This window comes from Nomascus leucogenys, chromosome 12 (assembly GCF_006542625.1).
Source record: "Nomascus leucogenys isolate Asia chromosome 12, Asia_NLE_v1, whole genome shotgun sequence".
Lineage (NCBI taxonomy): Eukaryota > Metazoa > Chordata > Mammalia > Primates > Hylobatidae > Nomascus > Nomascus leucogenys.
This window is the reverse complement of record NC_044392.1, coordinates 496,990-511,488: the sequence shown is the minus strand read 5'-3', so window position 1 is coordinate 511,488 and position 14,499 is coordinate 496,990. Positions and strand designations below refer to the sequence as shown.

Sequence of the window (14,499 nt, the reverse complement as noted above, 5' to 3'; positions counted from 1 at the left end):
TTATTTATCTATTTACTTGAATTGCAAAAGTTTTTTATATATCCTGGATTTTGGACACTTACTAGAGGTATGATTTGCAAATATTGTCTCATATTGTATGGGTTGACTTCTCTCTTTTTTTTTTTTGTAACCTCAACAACTTTATCTGTACAAATTTTCACTTTCTTGATAGTACCCTTTGATATACTAATTTTTTTTATTTTTTGAGACAGAGTCTGTCTCTGTCTCCCAGGCTAGAGTGCAGTGGTGCAATCTCGGCTCACTGCAACCTCCGCCTCCTGGGTTCAAGTGATTCTCCTACCTCAGCCTCCTGAGTAGCTAGGACTACAGGCATGCGTCACCACGCCTGGCTAATGTTTTGTATTTTTAGTAGGGACGAGATTTCACCATGTTAGCCAGGCTGGTCTCGAACTCCTGACCTCAAGCGATCCACCCCCCCGGCCTCCCAAAGTGCTGGGATTACAGGCGTGAGTCACCGTGCCCAGCCAAGATTCCACATATTTCCATATGAATTTTAAGGCCAACTTATACATTCCTGAAAAAAAAAATAAAAGGTAGTTGGAATTTTGATAGAGTGCATTGAATCTGTAGACCAACTTGGGGAGTATTACCATTTTAACAATGTCAAGTCTCCCAATCCATAAATTTGGGTCTTCTTTAATTTCTTCAATAATGTTTTGTTTTCAGCGTACAGGTCTTGCACTTCCTTGGTTAAATTTAGGCTAAGCATTTTCTTCTTTTTGATGCTATTGTAAAGGAAATTGTTTTGTTAATTTTATGTTTAGATTGTTCATTGTTAATGTGTAGAAATTCAAGTGATTTTTGTATGTTGATCTTGGACTCTGCAGCCTTGCTGACCTAAATTAATAGCTCTAGTCGTTTTTGGGGGATTCTTTAGTTTATTCTACATACAAGATCATGTCATCTGCAATTAGCAAATAGTTTTACTTCTTCTTTTCCAATGTGGATGTCTTTGATTTCTTCTTCTTGCCTAATTGTCCTGGCTAGAACCTCCAGCACGGTGTTGAATAGAAGTGATGAGAGCGGACATCCCTGTCGTGTTCCTGATCTTAGGAGGAAAGCTTTCAGTCTTTTACCATTAAGTATGATGTCAGCTGTGGCTTTTCTATAGATGCCCTGCACCAGGTTGAGGAAGTTCCCTTCTCTTTCTATTTCGTTGAGTGTTTCTGTCAAGACAGGGGCTATGTCTGCTTTTACCTTTGTCCACTGCTTTGTCTCCACTGTCTAGTGTTATGATTGACATCCAATAAATATTTATTGGTTGAACAAATCAGATAAGAATGAAGAGGATTCACAACAGCTGATGGAGCCCAGCCTCCCCAGGCCCTTCCTTCAGGGATTCTAAATGTCCATGTCCCTATAACTTCAAGGTTGGACCCTTTCTCCTTACTCCCCTGTCAACCTTTCCCTGGCCTGACGCACAGACGTGGGTTCTGTTAGAAATGATCTCCATTTCAGATGAGGAAACGGGCTCAGCGGTGTTGAGTGACCTACTGTTAGGTTGGTGCAAAAGCGATTGCGTTTTTTGCCATTGAAAGTAATGGCAAGCTGGGCGTGGGGGCTCACGCCTGTAATCCCAGCACTTTGGGAGGCCAAGGCGGGTGGATCACCTGAGGTCAGGAGTTCGAGACTAGCCTGGCCAACATGGTGAAACCCCGTCTCTACTAAAAATATAAAAATTAGCTGGGCGTGGTGGTGGGCGCCTGTAATCCCAGCTACTCGGGAGGCTGAGGCAGGAGAATTGCCTGAACCCAGGAGACGGAGGTTGCAGTGAGCCGACATGGTGCCACTGCACTCCAGCCTGGGCGACAGAGTAAGACTACATTTCCAAAAAATAAATAAATAGAAAAATAAAGAATGGCAAAAATCACAATTACTTTTGCACCAAACCTAATAGCCGTGTGGCCTGTGGGCATGGCTGGCTTCTCAGGTTGTAGTTCTTGTACCTGCTGGCTTGGGAGAAGGAGGGTGCTAAGCCCTAAGAGATGCATTACTAAGACATAATGCATTTCTGCAAAGCATCATTCTACCCTGAATTTGGTGGGCATGAACTAAGGAGGAGGATCTATTTCAGAATAGAATGCTGGATGATGTGTTGGATGACGCTGGATCAGCCACTGTGAGTCCTCTTCATTCTTATCTTTTTTTTTTTTTTTTTTTTTTAATAAGACAGGGTCATGCTCTGTTGCTCAGGCTGGAGTGCAGTGGCCCAACAATAGCTCACTGCAGCCTCGACCTCCTGGACTTAAGGGATCCTCCCACCTCAGCATCTTGAGTAGCTGGGACTACAGGCATGAGCCACCACACCTGGCTAACTTTTTTTTCTTTCTTTTTAGAGACAGGGTCTCACTCTGTCACCCAGACTTGAGGGGAGTGATGCGATCACAGCTTACTGCAGCCTTGACCTCCCGGGCTCAAGTGGTCTCCCCACCTCAGCCTCTGGAGTAGCTGGGACTACAGGCACACACCACTATGTCTGGCTACTTTTTTTATTTTTTGTAGAGACAGGGATCTTACTGTGTTGCCCAGTCTGGTCTCAAACTCCTGGGCTCAAGCAATGCTGGATCAGCTTCCTAAAACATTGGGATTACAGGGGTGAGCCATCATGCCTGGCTATACATATTCTTTGAGGATAAAACAGAGTTCCAGGAGACTCCCTTTTTGCAGGGGACTCCCTGGAGGTAGATTCTGCTGTTGGGGTTCTCAGCTGGGAGAGGGGTGGAGGCAGCACTCTGCTGGGCTGCTGGTTGATTTTTTGTTTTGTTTTGTTTTGTTTGAGATGGAGTTTTGCTCTTGTTACCCAGGCTGGAATGCAAAGGCGCCATCTCGGCTCACTGCAACCTCCGTCTCCTGGGTTCAAGCGATTCTCGTGCCTCAGCCTCCCAAGTAGCTGGGACTACAGGTGCCCACCACCACGCCCGGCTAATTTTTGTGTTTTCAGTAGAGACCAGGTTTCACCATGTTGGTCAGGCTGGGCATGATCTCCTGACTTCAGGTTGATCCACCTGCCTCGGCCTCCCAAAGTGCTGGAATTACAGGTGAGAGCCACCGCTCCAGGCCGGGGCTGCATTTTTTGGCCCAGTCTTGGCCCAGTGGGATGATCTTCCTGTTCAAGCCACGGAGGGCATCTTCCCTGTGAGAGGAGAGCCTGATGGCTCCCAGGATATCAATTACCCCATTGGATCCACTCCCACCCCCTGGGAGGTGAGAAGGGTAGGAGTTATATTGCCCATTTTACAGATGAGAAAACTGAGGCCCTGGAACATCAAGTGTGATTTGCCCAAGGCCTCAGTATCATAACTCGCAGAGTCCGACAGCATGTTATAGACCCACGCCAGAGTGTGGCACGGAACAGGAAGAGCCAGAGTTCCTGAAAGTCAGGAGGTTTGTGTAACGCCTCTGCTGTAGACAAGGGCTGACCACTCTTAAAGGCCGGGGCAGCTTCAAGGGAGCATTTTGAGGGAGCCCTGTGGCCTAACAAACTGTGCACTTACATTAGAGGTTGCCAGGGGCCCCCCACTGTGTGAGGGCCACATAGACCTTGGGTTAATTGCAGGATCCTGTGAGCTTTGGTATCTGTGTGTCTGGGATCCCCACCCCCAGGGGTGCTGTGAAGGCAGGTAGGCTTCCCTGCTTGATAGGGTAGCAAAGGCCTGTGGGTAGGACTTCTGCATTTTCTCTTATTAGCAAGGAAGAAAGGCTTCTGGAAAGAATGAAAGAAACCTTCACGAAAGGAAGCCGGGAATGAGAAGCTGCAGCAGAGGCAGATCTCCAACAGAACACAAGTTTCCATAAGCGGGGGGTGGAAGAAAGAATTGGACTCAGAGGAGACCAAAGAATGGCATTTGTTGGGTGCTTCTTCTGTACCAGGCATTATGCTTTGCATCCTTTAATGTCACAGTGACTCCGAGGTTTTATTCTTTTCCTTTTTATAGATGAGGAAGTGGGCTTAGGGAGATTTAAACACTTGCCAGAGGTCACACGGCTGGTAAATGATGGAGTGGGGATTTGAACAGAACACATCTCAGCCATCATCAGTGGCATCCATCGGGAGGGTTTCCAGTTCCAGTAGTGCAGGGAGTCAGGCCACAGCAGTGATGCTTTGGGGGCCCAGCGGCCATCTGTGGACCAGGAGAGCTAGTGGGGAAACCTGGGGTGGTGGCAGACAGGCTCTAGAGCCTGCAGATCTGTGTTCCTGCCTCTACCGCTTCCTGACTGTGTAACCTGGGATCTGTTACTTCACCTCCCTGGGCCTCAGTATCCATATATGTAAAATGACACTTCTCCAAGGGTTGAGAGGGGTACATGATATGGACGTCAAGCAGTGTGTACAGGGCGGGCTCATGCAAGTCCCCAGAGGGTGGGCAGTGCCAGTTTCAGTCCTTGCCCTCTTCCTTGGGCTTGTGTAATTTGATACTTGAAGTTTGTCTGTGTCACCATAGTCTTGGCACAGCTCGCGGCCAGGGCAGGGGCTGTTCCTCTTTGCACCCAGGGTCAGTGCCCATGAATGCTTCATGGGCAAAGGAGAACAAGACGGGGGCAGAGGGGTCAGGCAGCTGCTGGGCTGCTTGGGGATGAGTGGGGGGAAATACTACCTGGCCTCAAAGTGACCTGCACATTAGGACAACTGTGATCCCTTCCCCTTCAGTACATGAGTCCTCTGTGTAAGCAACACAGGCCCAGAGTCTGCACCACAGGGAACAATCGTCGTAGCTAACACTTCTATGGCTATGAACCAGGCAGTGTTCTGAACATTTGATGCATATTCCCTACTTAAGCCTCACAACATCCGCTTGAAATAGGTACTGTTGTCATCATCCCCATTTTACAGTTGGCTAGTAAATGACAGAGCCAGGATTTGAAATTAAAGAACAGAGAGGTTAAGTGACTTACTGAAGGTCACACAGCTCATAAGTATTAAAGATAGGATTCAAACCCAGATAGTTTGGCTCCTAGGCCATACTTTTAACCTCTATGGTGTACAGCTTCTTGGGGAACAAGCAGCAAGAATCTGATCTTGGTATGAAACCAAGGATTTAACAATTATCCTAACAATGGCACACGTGGGCACAGCACTATACAGTTTAAAAAGCACATACAGCCAGGTGGGATTACTGGATCACACTTGTAATCCCAGCACTTTGGGAGGCTGAGGCGTGCGGATCACTTGAGGTCGGGAGTTCAAGACCAGGCTGGCCAACATGGCGAAACCCCATCTCTACAAAAAATACATAACTAGCTGAGTGTAGTGGTGCATGCCTATAGTCCCAGCTACTCAGGAGGCTGAGGTAGGAGGATCTCTTGAGGCTCAGAGGTTGGGGCTGCGGTGAGCCATGATCATGCCACTGCACTCCAGCCTGAGCAACAGAGTGAGACCCTGTGTCAGAAAAATAAAAATAGGCCAGGTGCAGTGGCTCACACCTATAATCCCTGCACTTTGGAAGGCTGAGATGGGCAAATTGCTGGAGCTTAAGAGTTTGAGACCAACCTGAGCAACATGGCGAAACCCTGTCTCCACCAAAAGTACAAAAAATTAGCCAGGTGTAGCGGTGTGCACCTGTGGTCCTAGCTCCTCGGGAGGCTGAGGCAGGAGGATCGCTTGAGCCCAGGAGGGAGAGGTTGCAGTGAGCTGAGATCACGCCACTGCATTCCAGCTTGGGCGAAACAGTGAGACCCTGTCTCAAAAAACTAAATACATAAAATAAATAAAAATTAAAAAAATAAAATAAAAATAAAAACCACATACTACTATATAGCTTGCTTTCATGGTTATGATTTACTCAATTCTCTAACTTCTCTATGAAGAAGATAGGGCTTTATTGGCTTCTTTTTAAAAATGTTTATTTCTCGTTTAAACCAGAGAGTTTATTTATTTTTATTTATTTTATTTATTTATTTATTTATTTATTTATTTATTTATTTATTTTTGAGACAGAGTTTTGCTCTTGTTGCCCAGGCTGGAGTGCAGTGGTGCGATCTTGGCTCACTGCAACCTCCTCATCCTGGGTTCAAGCGATTCTCCTGCCTCAGCCTCCCAAGTAGCTGGGATTACAGGTGCACACCACCACGCCCAGCTAATTTTTGTATTTTTAGTAGAGGTGGGGGTTTCATCATATTGGTCAGGCTGGTCTCGAACTCCTGACCTCAGGTGATCCACCCGCTTCAGCCTCCCAAAGTTCTGGGATTACAGACGTGAGCCACTGCACCTGGCCTAAACCGGAGAGTTTAAAATGCTTGTCTGGGCCGGGCGCGGTGGCTCATGCCTTTAATCCCAGCATTTTGGGAGGCCAAGGCAGGTGGATCACCTGAGGTCAGGAGTTCGAGACCAGCCTGACCAACATAGTGAAACCCTGTCTCTACTAAAAATGCAAAAATTAGCTGGGTGTGGTAGCACACACCTGTAATCCCAGCTACTTGGGAAGTTGAGGCAGGAGAATTGCTTACACCTGGGAGGCGGAGGTTGCGGTGAGCCAAGCTGAGATCGTGCTACCTCACTGTAGCCTGGGTGACAGAGTGAGACTCCATCTCAAAAAAAAAAAAAGCTTGTCCGGCTGGGCATGGTTGCTCACACCTGTAATCTCAGCACTTTGGGAGATTGAGGTGGGCAGATCACAAGGTCAGGAGTTCGAGACCAGTCTGGCCAACATAGTGAAACCCCATCTCTACTAAAAATACAAAAATTATCCAGGCATGGTGGGGCGTGCCTGTAGTCCTGGCTACTCAGGAGGCTAAAGCAGGAGAATGGCTTGAACCCAGAAGGCAGAGGTTGTGGTAAGCCGAGATTGCGACACTGCACTCCAGCCTAGGCAACAGAGCCAGACTCTGTCTCAAAAAACAAACAAACAAAAAATTAGCTGGATATGGTGGCGGGCACCTGTAATCCCAGCTACTCGGGAGGCTGGGGCAGGAGAATGGCGTGAACCCGGGAGACAGAGGTTGCAGTGAGTCGAGATAGAGCCATTGTATTCCAGCCCGGGCGAGACTCCGTCTGAAACAAAAAAAAATTGCTTGTCCAATCCGTGATAATTTATTTAACAGTTACATGCAGAGTCATTCATTCACATCACCTCATTGAATCCTCCCACAAATCCAGGAAGCAGATTTATTGTTCCCATTTCACAGCTGAGGAAACTGAGGCACTAGGAGGTGACTTTCCCAGATCCTACAACTTGTGAGAGCTGAGACTCACTTCCAGGCCTGCCTGAGTGCAGAGCCTGAGCTGATAATTACGGGGTTCTCCAGCAGCCCCAGTCCCATCCTGGACAGGTGTTACCTTCCTGTTTGTTTTCATTCTGGCCTCCCCCATTACTTCCATCCCTCTAGCCACTCCTGAAATTCCGAACACTGCCTTAATTAATTCTCTCTACCTAAGTGCCCGCTTCATTAAGGTGCTTTCTGCCATGAGTTTTTGGCTTAATTATGTGGTGTTGTTCATTGTACTTAGTCAGGGAATCTGATTAATCACCATTTTATTTATCCAAATGTTCATTTATCTGCAGCCAGCGTCTCCTGGGAGAGCCTTGTTTTTGCTGAGCTTGCCCTGCCTGGATTGTCTTCCCCTTCACCCCTGTCTTCAGTGCTCCTCTTTGGAGGGCACCTTCTTTCCAGGCCTCGGCTGCCCACTCCAGAGCTTGCCAGGGTCCGGCATCTGGGAGATGGGACTGGCGATGCCTCAGTAGTTTAGACGTGGGAACATGGGCAGAAGTAGAGTAGGAACTGACAAGAAGATGGGAGTCCTGGCAGAGTGGGACCTCAGGCATGGAGGATTCTGGGCCCTGTCTCAGCTTGCCAAGAAAGGCCTCAGCATCTCCTCCTGGTGTCTCACTTCCAGTCCATCCTCCTCCTGTAGCCAGACAGCATTGCACCCAAAGCACCCAGCTTCCATGTCGCTATGCTCACACCTTCCCTGCCTCCTAGGGACCAGCAGAATAAAGCCCTGGGTCCAAGGTCCAGCCACATCTCTTCCCCACCCTGCCACCCCTCATTTCATTCATCCAGAGCCACCCCAGGCCTCCAAGCTGTCCATAACCCTCTCCATATCATGTGGCCGGCTTGTCCCAGTTTGCCCAGGACTTTTGGAACTTGTCCCTGAAAGTGCTGTGCTCCAAGAAACCCCATGTCCCAGGCGCACTGGGACAGTTGGTCATCCACAGCTCAGGGTCACCCACAGTCTTAGGCAGACTCATGGGGGCGTGCTCATTTGTCCCCATCAGTTTTGTCTTTGAATATCTTTGTTTTCTTATAAAAATATTACTTATAGGCTGAGCGCAGTGGCTCACACCTGTAATTCCAGCACTTTGGGAGGCCGAGGCGGGCTGATCACTTGAGGTCAGGAGTTCAAGACTAGCCTGGCCAACATAGTGAAACCCCATCTCTACTAAAAATACAAAAATTGGCCAGGCGTGGTGGTGGGTGCCTGTAATCCCAGCTACTCAGGAGGCTGAGGCAGGAGAATTGCTTGAAGCCGGGAAGCAGAGGTTGCAGTGAGCCAAGATGGCGCCACTGCACTCCAGCCTGGGTAACAGAGCAAGACTCCGTCTCAAAAAAAAAAAAAAAAATTACTCCTCTATGTAAAAACCTTGCAGAAATATATCTGGCTGAATCTCAAAGGCCCCCATGATCCCATTCCCTAGAGTTAACAAATTAACAGTTTGATGATTCTTTGTTTTGTTGTTATGCATGAAAACAGGGTTGTCCTACTCAAGTGGCTCTGCAGTGCCGTTTCACGTGTGACGGCTTGGCCCTCTTCCCACGCTGCATCGTATGGCTGCATTGTGTTCCATCATGTGGAGGCACTGCCATTGACTGTGACCCCTTCTGAGGGACATCCACAGTGTTTGCATTATTTTTTATTTATTTTATTTTTTATTTTTTTGAGATGGAATCTCGCCCTGTCACCTAGGCTGGAGTGCAGTGGCGCAATCTCGGCTTACTGCAACCTCTGCCTCCCGGGTGCAAGTGATTCTCCTGCCTCAGTCTCCTGAGTAGCTGGGGTTACAGCCACCATGCCTGGCTAATTTTTGTATTTTTTGTAGGGATGGGTTTCACCATGTTGGCCAGGCTGGTCTCGAACTCCTGACCTCAGGAGTCTGCCCACCTTGGCTTCCCAAAGTGCTGGGATTACAGGTGTGAGCCACTGCCCCCAGCCTTTTTTTTTTTTTTTTTTTTTTTTTAAGACGGAATCTCGCTCTGTCACCAGGCTAGAGTGCAGTGGTGTGATCTCGGCTCACTGCAACCTCCACCTCCCGGGTTCAAATGATTCTCTTGCCTCAGCCTCCCGAGTAGCTGGGACTACAGGCGCACACCACCACGCCCAGCTAATTTTTATATTTTTAGTAGAGACAGGATTTCACCGTGTTGGCCAGGATGGTCTCAATCTCTTGACCTCATGATCCACCCACCTTGGCCTCCCAAAGTGCTGGGATTACAGGGGTGAGCCACTGTGCACAGCCTGATTTTTTTTTTTTTTTTTTTTTACATGGAGTCTCGCTCTGTCGCCCAGGCTGGAGTGCAGTGGTGCAATCTCGGCTCACTGCAAGCTCTGCCTCCCGGGTTCACACCATTCTTCTGCCTCAGCCTCCCAAGTAGCTGGGACTACAGGTGCCCACCACCACACCCAGCTAATTTTTTGTGTTTTTAGTAGAGATGGGGTTTCACCGTGTTAGCCAGGATGGTCTTGATCTCGTGACCTCATGATCTGCCCTTCAGGGCCTCCCAAAGTGCTGGGATTACAGGGGTGAACCACCCTGCCTGGCCCCTGGCCTGATTTTTTTTTAGACTTCCCTTTGGAAGCACCCTGGGCCGCTTGGCCCAGAATTTATGCAAATTAATGTAGATATATGCTAATTAAATCACCGCCAGGCACTTTGTTCTAATGGAGCTGCCAGCTCAGAGGTGTAGTGGGTTGGATTTGCCCAGAAGGGGCTTGCAGAGCCCCCCAGCTGGGGAAGGGGTGGGGATGGGTCAGCGGTCACTGAGATGAGGGGATGGGGTTACCATGGAGACAGAGGCCAGGCCCCTGCTGCTGCCTCCTGACAAGACCAGGGCTGGCCCAATCAGTTACATCCTGGGCCTCCCTAACAGCTCCGAGCTGGTCTCTGAGAGCTAATGATGCAGAAGGTGAGCAGATGCTCCCTGGCTCCCCAGGCCCAGCAGAGGTAGAGGGCTGGGCCGCAGCAGGAGGGCGTGCAGACAGGCAGATGGCAGTCAGGGGACTGGGGGTCCAGGACCCGTCCCGAGGAGGAGGACGATTACCCCTCCAGGGTGGAAGGCACCTCCAGCAGCACCATAAGGGGTGAGACTCCCAAATGCTGGGGCATGCAAACAGGCTGGGCAGCCAAATCTCAAAGAGCACCGTGGTACGAAGTGGTGGAAAAGAGCAAGGGCTGGGCCCCAGACTGGTTGGAGTCAGCCATTCTGCGTCCCCTTGGGCAAGCCTGCCACTGCTCGGGGCCTCAGTTTCCTCATTTATAAAAAGGGGTAGGATTGGCCGGGTGCGGTGGCTCATGCCTGTAATCCTCGCACTTTGGGAGGCCAAGGCAGGAGGATTATGAAGTCAGGAGATCGAGGCCATCCTGGCTAACATGGTGAAGCCCCGTCTCTACTAAAAATACAAAAAAAAAATTAGCTGGGCGTGGTGGCGGGCACCTGTAGTCCCAGCTACTTGGGAGGCTGAGGCAGGAGAATGGCGTGAACCCGGGAGGCGGAGCTTGCAGTGAGCCAAGATTGCGCCACTGCACTCCAGCCTGGGCGACAGAGCGAGGCTCCGTCTCAAAAAAAAAAAAGGGGGGGGTAGGATTAAAAGGTGTGACATGAGCATGAGGTTTATAGACAATGGGTGCTCCATAAAGTATCCTAAGGTAGACCCCTTGAGAGAGGTTACTGATCTGGGAGATTTGGTTTGTTTTGTTTCCTAATGGGACAGATGTTACTGGTGTCTGCTCTGAGGAGGGAAACGGCAAGACTGTCATCCCCAAGAGGACAGGAACTGGGTGCACTGTATTCACCACTGTGTTCTCAGGATGTAGCACACAAGAGGCACTCCAACTCCTGACCTCGTGAACCACCCGCCTTCGCCTCCCAAACTGCTGGGAGCGTGAGCCACCGCGACCAGCCTGGCCAAGATGGCGAAACCCCGTCTCTACTAAAAATACAAAAATTAGCTGGGCGTGGTGGCGGGCACCTGTAATCCCAGCTACTCAGGAGGCTGAGGCAGAGAATTGCTTGAACCAGGGAGGCGGAGGTTGCAGTGAGCTGAGATCGCACCACTGCACTCCAGCCTGGGCGACAGAGCGAGACTCTGTCTCAAAAAAAAAAAAGTTAGTTTTCACCTAACAGTGATGGCCTTGGCCATTTCCGGGTGGGATCCAGGCTGGGATAGAGAGGCAGAAAGGCTGCCAAAGCCCTGGAAGAAAGACAGGAGAGGGGGTGTGCGTGCATGTGTGTGCATGCGTGTGCGTGTGTGCGTGCGTGTGCGAATGCATGTGTGTGTGCACGTGTGTGCGTGTGCGCGTGCGTGTGCGAGTGCATGTGTGTGTGCACGTGTGTGCGTGTGTGTGCGCGTGCGTGTGCGTGCGTGTGTGTGCGCGTGCGTGTGCGGTGCATGTGTGTGTGCACGTGTGCGTGTGTGTGCGTGTGTGCGCGTGCGTGTGTGTGCGTGTGTGTTCAGGGACCAGAGAGGCATCTTCCCAGGTCCCTAGGCACAGTGGAGGGGACCCTGGCAGAGAAGCCCCCATCATCAGCTCATCAGCTCCCAGAGGACGGTGGTCTCTGTCTCCAGACGAGCTCTCTGAGGCAGGATCCATGCCATCTTGTTCACTGCCATATGCCCGGGGCCCAGCACGTAGTAGGTGCTCAAGAAATATTTGCTCAATGAATTGAGTCCTTACTGGGCCCATCTTATTTGGCAGGTCAAAGATCACTTGGTCTCTGTGACTGTTCCTTTTAATCTTATGTTGAGTTGAATCTCATTTCAACTCATGCTCAGATGGCAATGACCCCAGATGGACCCCCGGAGATGGGGAGATGGGGGCAGAGCCCAGGGAGAGGGAGGAGCCCCTCCCCTCAGGCACATCACTGCCTGCTCTGCTGTCAGTTTGCTCACCTCCCTAATGAGGGGGTTGGGCCAGCAGATCTCAGGGGTCCTTCCAGCTCTGTTGTCTGCGGCTTTCATCCCACTCCCTCATTTCACGGATGAGGGGTTGAGTCGAGTTTAATTCTGTCAGCTGCCTCAGAAATCCATTGGGAAAAGGGGGGCCTGAGGTCGGGGATGCAACAAAAGCTGTTGCTGTATAGTCAGCACCAACTGTGTGCCAGACACCCGGCTGGCTGCGAGCTCTATGGGCACTGAGTCCTCAGGACATTTCACTAATTAGAAAACTGAGGCTCAGAGAGGGGGATAACTTGCTCAAGGTCACACAGTGAGTCGATGAGAACTGGGGCTGGAACTCAGGCCTCCCTGTCCTTAAATGGAGAGTTTGTCCCTCAGTGGACTGAAGTCAGTGAGAGAGACAGAACCAGGCTGGATCAAAGCTTTCTCCAGAAACTTCAAGGGTCCATCCCTCATCTTTCCCCAGACAGGCTGACTTCTGTGTCTAAGGCCTATGGCGACATGGCTGGAATTTTGGCCAGGAAAGTAGTTGACTTGCCGAATTGGCTGGCAAGGGTTGGGCACGAGAGACTTCTGATGGGTCAGTGGCTCTGAGCCTGGGCCCTACCCTACCTTCTCTCCCAGCCAGCTTCCTGGGGCTAGGGTGGGCCCATCTGCATTATTCAGCCCTTGTCCCTCACTCCCCACCTCGTGTGGGCTCCTGGGGTTGGCGTCTAGACAGACAAGAGCATCCTACTGAGAACAGAGGCAGCCCTGACTCGGGGCTGAAGGTTCCCATGGCAACAGCATCCCCCTTCAGCTGGCAGCTACCTGATAAATAAATAATTAGAGGTGGGGGCGGGGAGCGAAGGGCAGGGGGAGGGGCAGCAGGGAGCCTCAGGGAGCTCCAGAGAGGCCAGTTAGGTTTGAAGTAGGCTGGAGGGCAGGGGGTTGGCATTGCTAAGTGGGAGAAAGTGGACGGAAAAAAGTGGCCAGATATGAGAGATTTGGAAGATCCCAGAGAGCCAGGGCTTGAGGACAGGCTGCGGGGGGAGACGTGGAACAAGTGGGGAGCATGAGGGAGACTGAAACCTAAGGTTTAGGTTCCTAGCTCAAGCGGCTGCACACATCGTGGGGCCCAAAACACTGGACACGGACCAGGTTTGGGCATATGGAGTTCACGACGAGCTGTTCACTGAGTCGTTGGTTAGAATGCAGCTGGGGGCTGCAGGTGAGCAGGTCGTCACTGAAGCTTGGGTGGGCATGCGTTTCCTGGGATAAGTGTGGCATGAAGAGGGCCTGGCGTGTAGCTTTGGGGCACTCTAATAGTTAGGGGCCTGCTGCTCTAGGAAGGTGGAGAATTTGGTTTTAGCACCTGGAGTGTGCCAAGCACTGCTCTCACCACTGAAAATACGGCAGTGAACCACACAAGCAGAAATTCCTGCCCTCACAAAGCTTGCCATCCACTGCAGGAGACAGACCATAACTAGTGTGTAAATAGTGTGTTTGCCAATGATAAGCACAGGCCAGCGTGGTGGCACATGCCTGTAGTCCCAGCTACTCAGGAGGCTGAGGTGGGAGGATTGATTGAGCCAAGGAGTTCAAGGCTGCAGTGAGCCGTGATCACACCACTGCACTCCAGCTGGGTGACGAAGCGAAAATCCCATCTCAAAAAAATAAAAATAAAAAGTAAAAAACCACCGGGCACAGTGGCTCATGCCTGTAATCCCAACAATTTGGGAGGCCAAGGTGGGCAGATCACTTGAGGTCAGGAGTTTGAGACCAGCCTGGCCAACATGGTGAAACCCCATCTCTACTAAAAATATAAAAATTAGCTGGGTTTGGTGGCAGGCGCCTGTAATCCCAGCTACTCCAGAGGCTGAGGCAGGAAAATCGCTTGAACCCGGGAGGCAGAGGTTGCAGTGAGCAGAGATCGCGCCACTGCACTCCAGCCTGGGCAACGAAGCTAGACTCCATCTCAGAAAAAAAAAAAAAAAAAAAAAAAAAAGGCCGGGCACGGTGGCTCATGCCTGTAATCCCAGCACTTTGGGAGGCCAAGGCGGGCAAATCACGAGGTCAGGAGTTCGAGACCAGCCTGACCAACATGGTGAAACCCCATCTCTACTAAAAATGCAAAAAATTAGGCCAGGCGTGGTGGCTCACGCCTATAATCCCAGCACTTTGGGAGGCCGAGGTGGGCGGATCACGAGGTCAGGAGATTGAGACCATCCTGGCTAACACGATGAAACCCCGTCTCTACTAAAAATACAAAAAATTAGCCGGGCGTGGTGGCGGGCGCCTGTAGTCCCAGCTACTCGGGAGGCTGAGGCAGGAGAATGGCGTGAACCCAGAAGGCGAGCCTTGCAGTGAGCCGAGATTGTGCCACTGCA

General features: G+C 50.6%; 1 protein-coding gene across 2 annotated transcripts in view; it reads left to right on the top strand.

Annotated features, from left to right (window-relative positions):
• The window catches only part of NKAIN1 (sodium/potassium transporting ATPase interacting 1), a 55,853-nt gene that overhangs the window by 24,275 nt on the left and 17,079 nt on the right, over nucleotides 1–14,499 (top strand). The window lies entirely within an intron of this gene.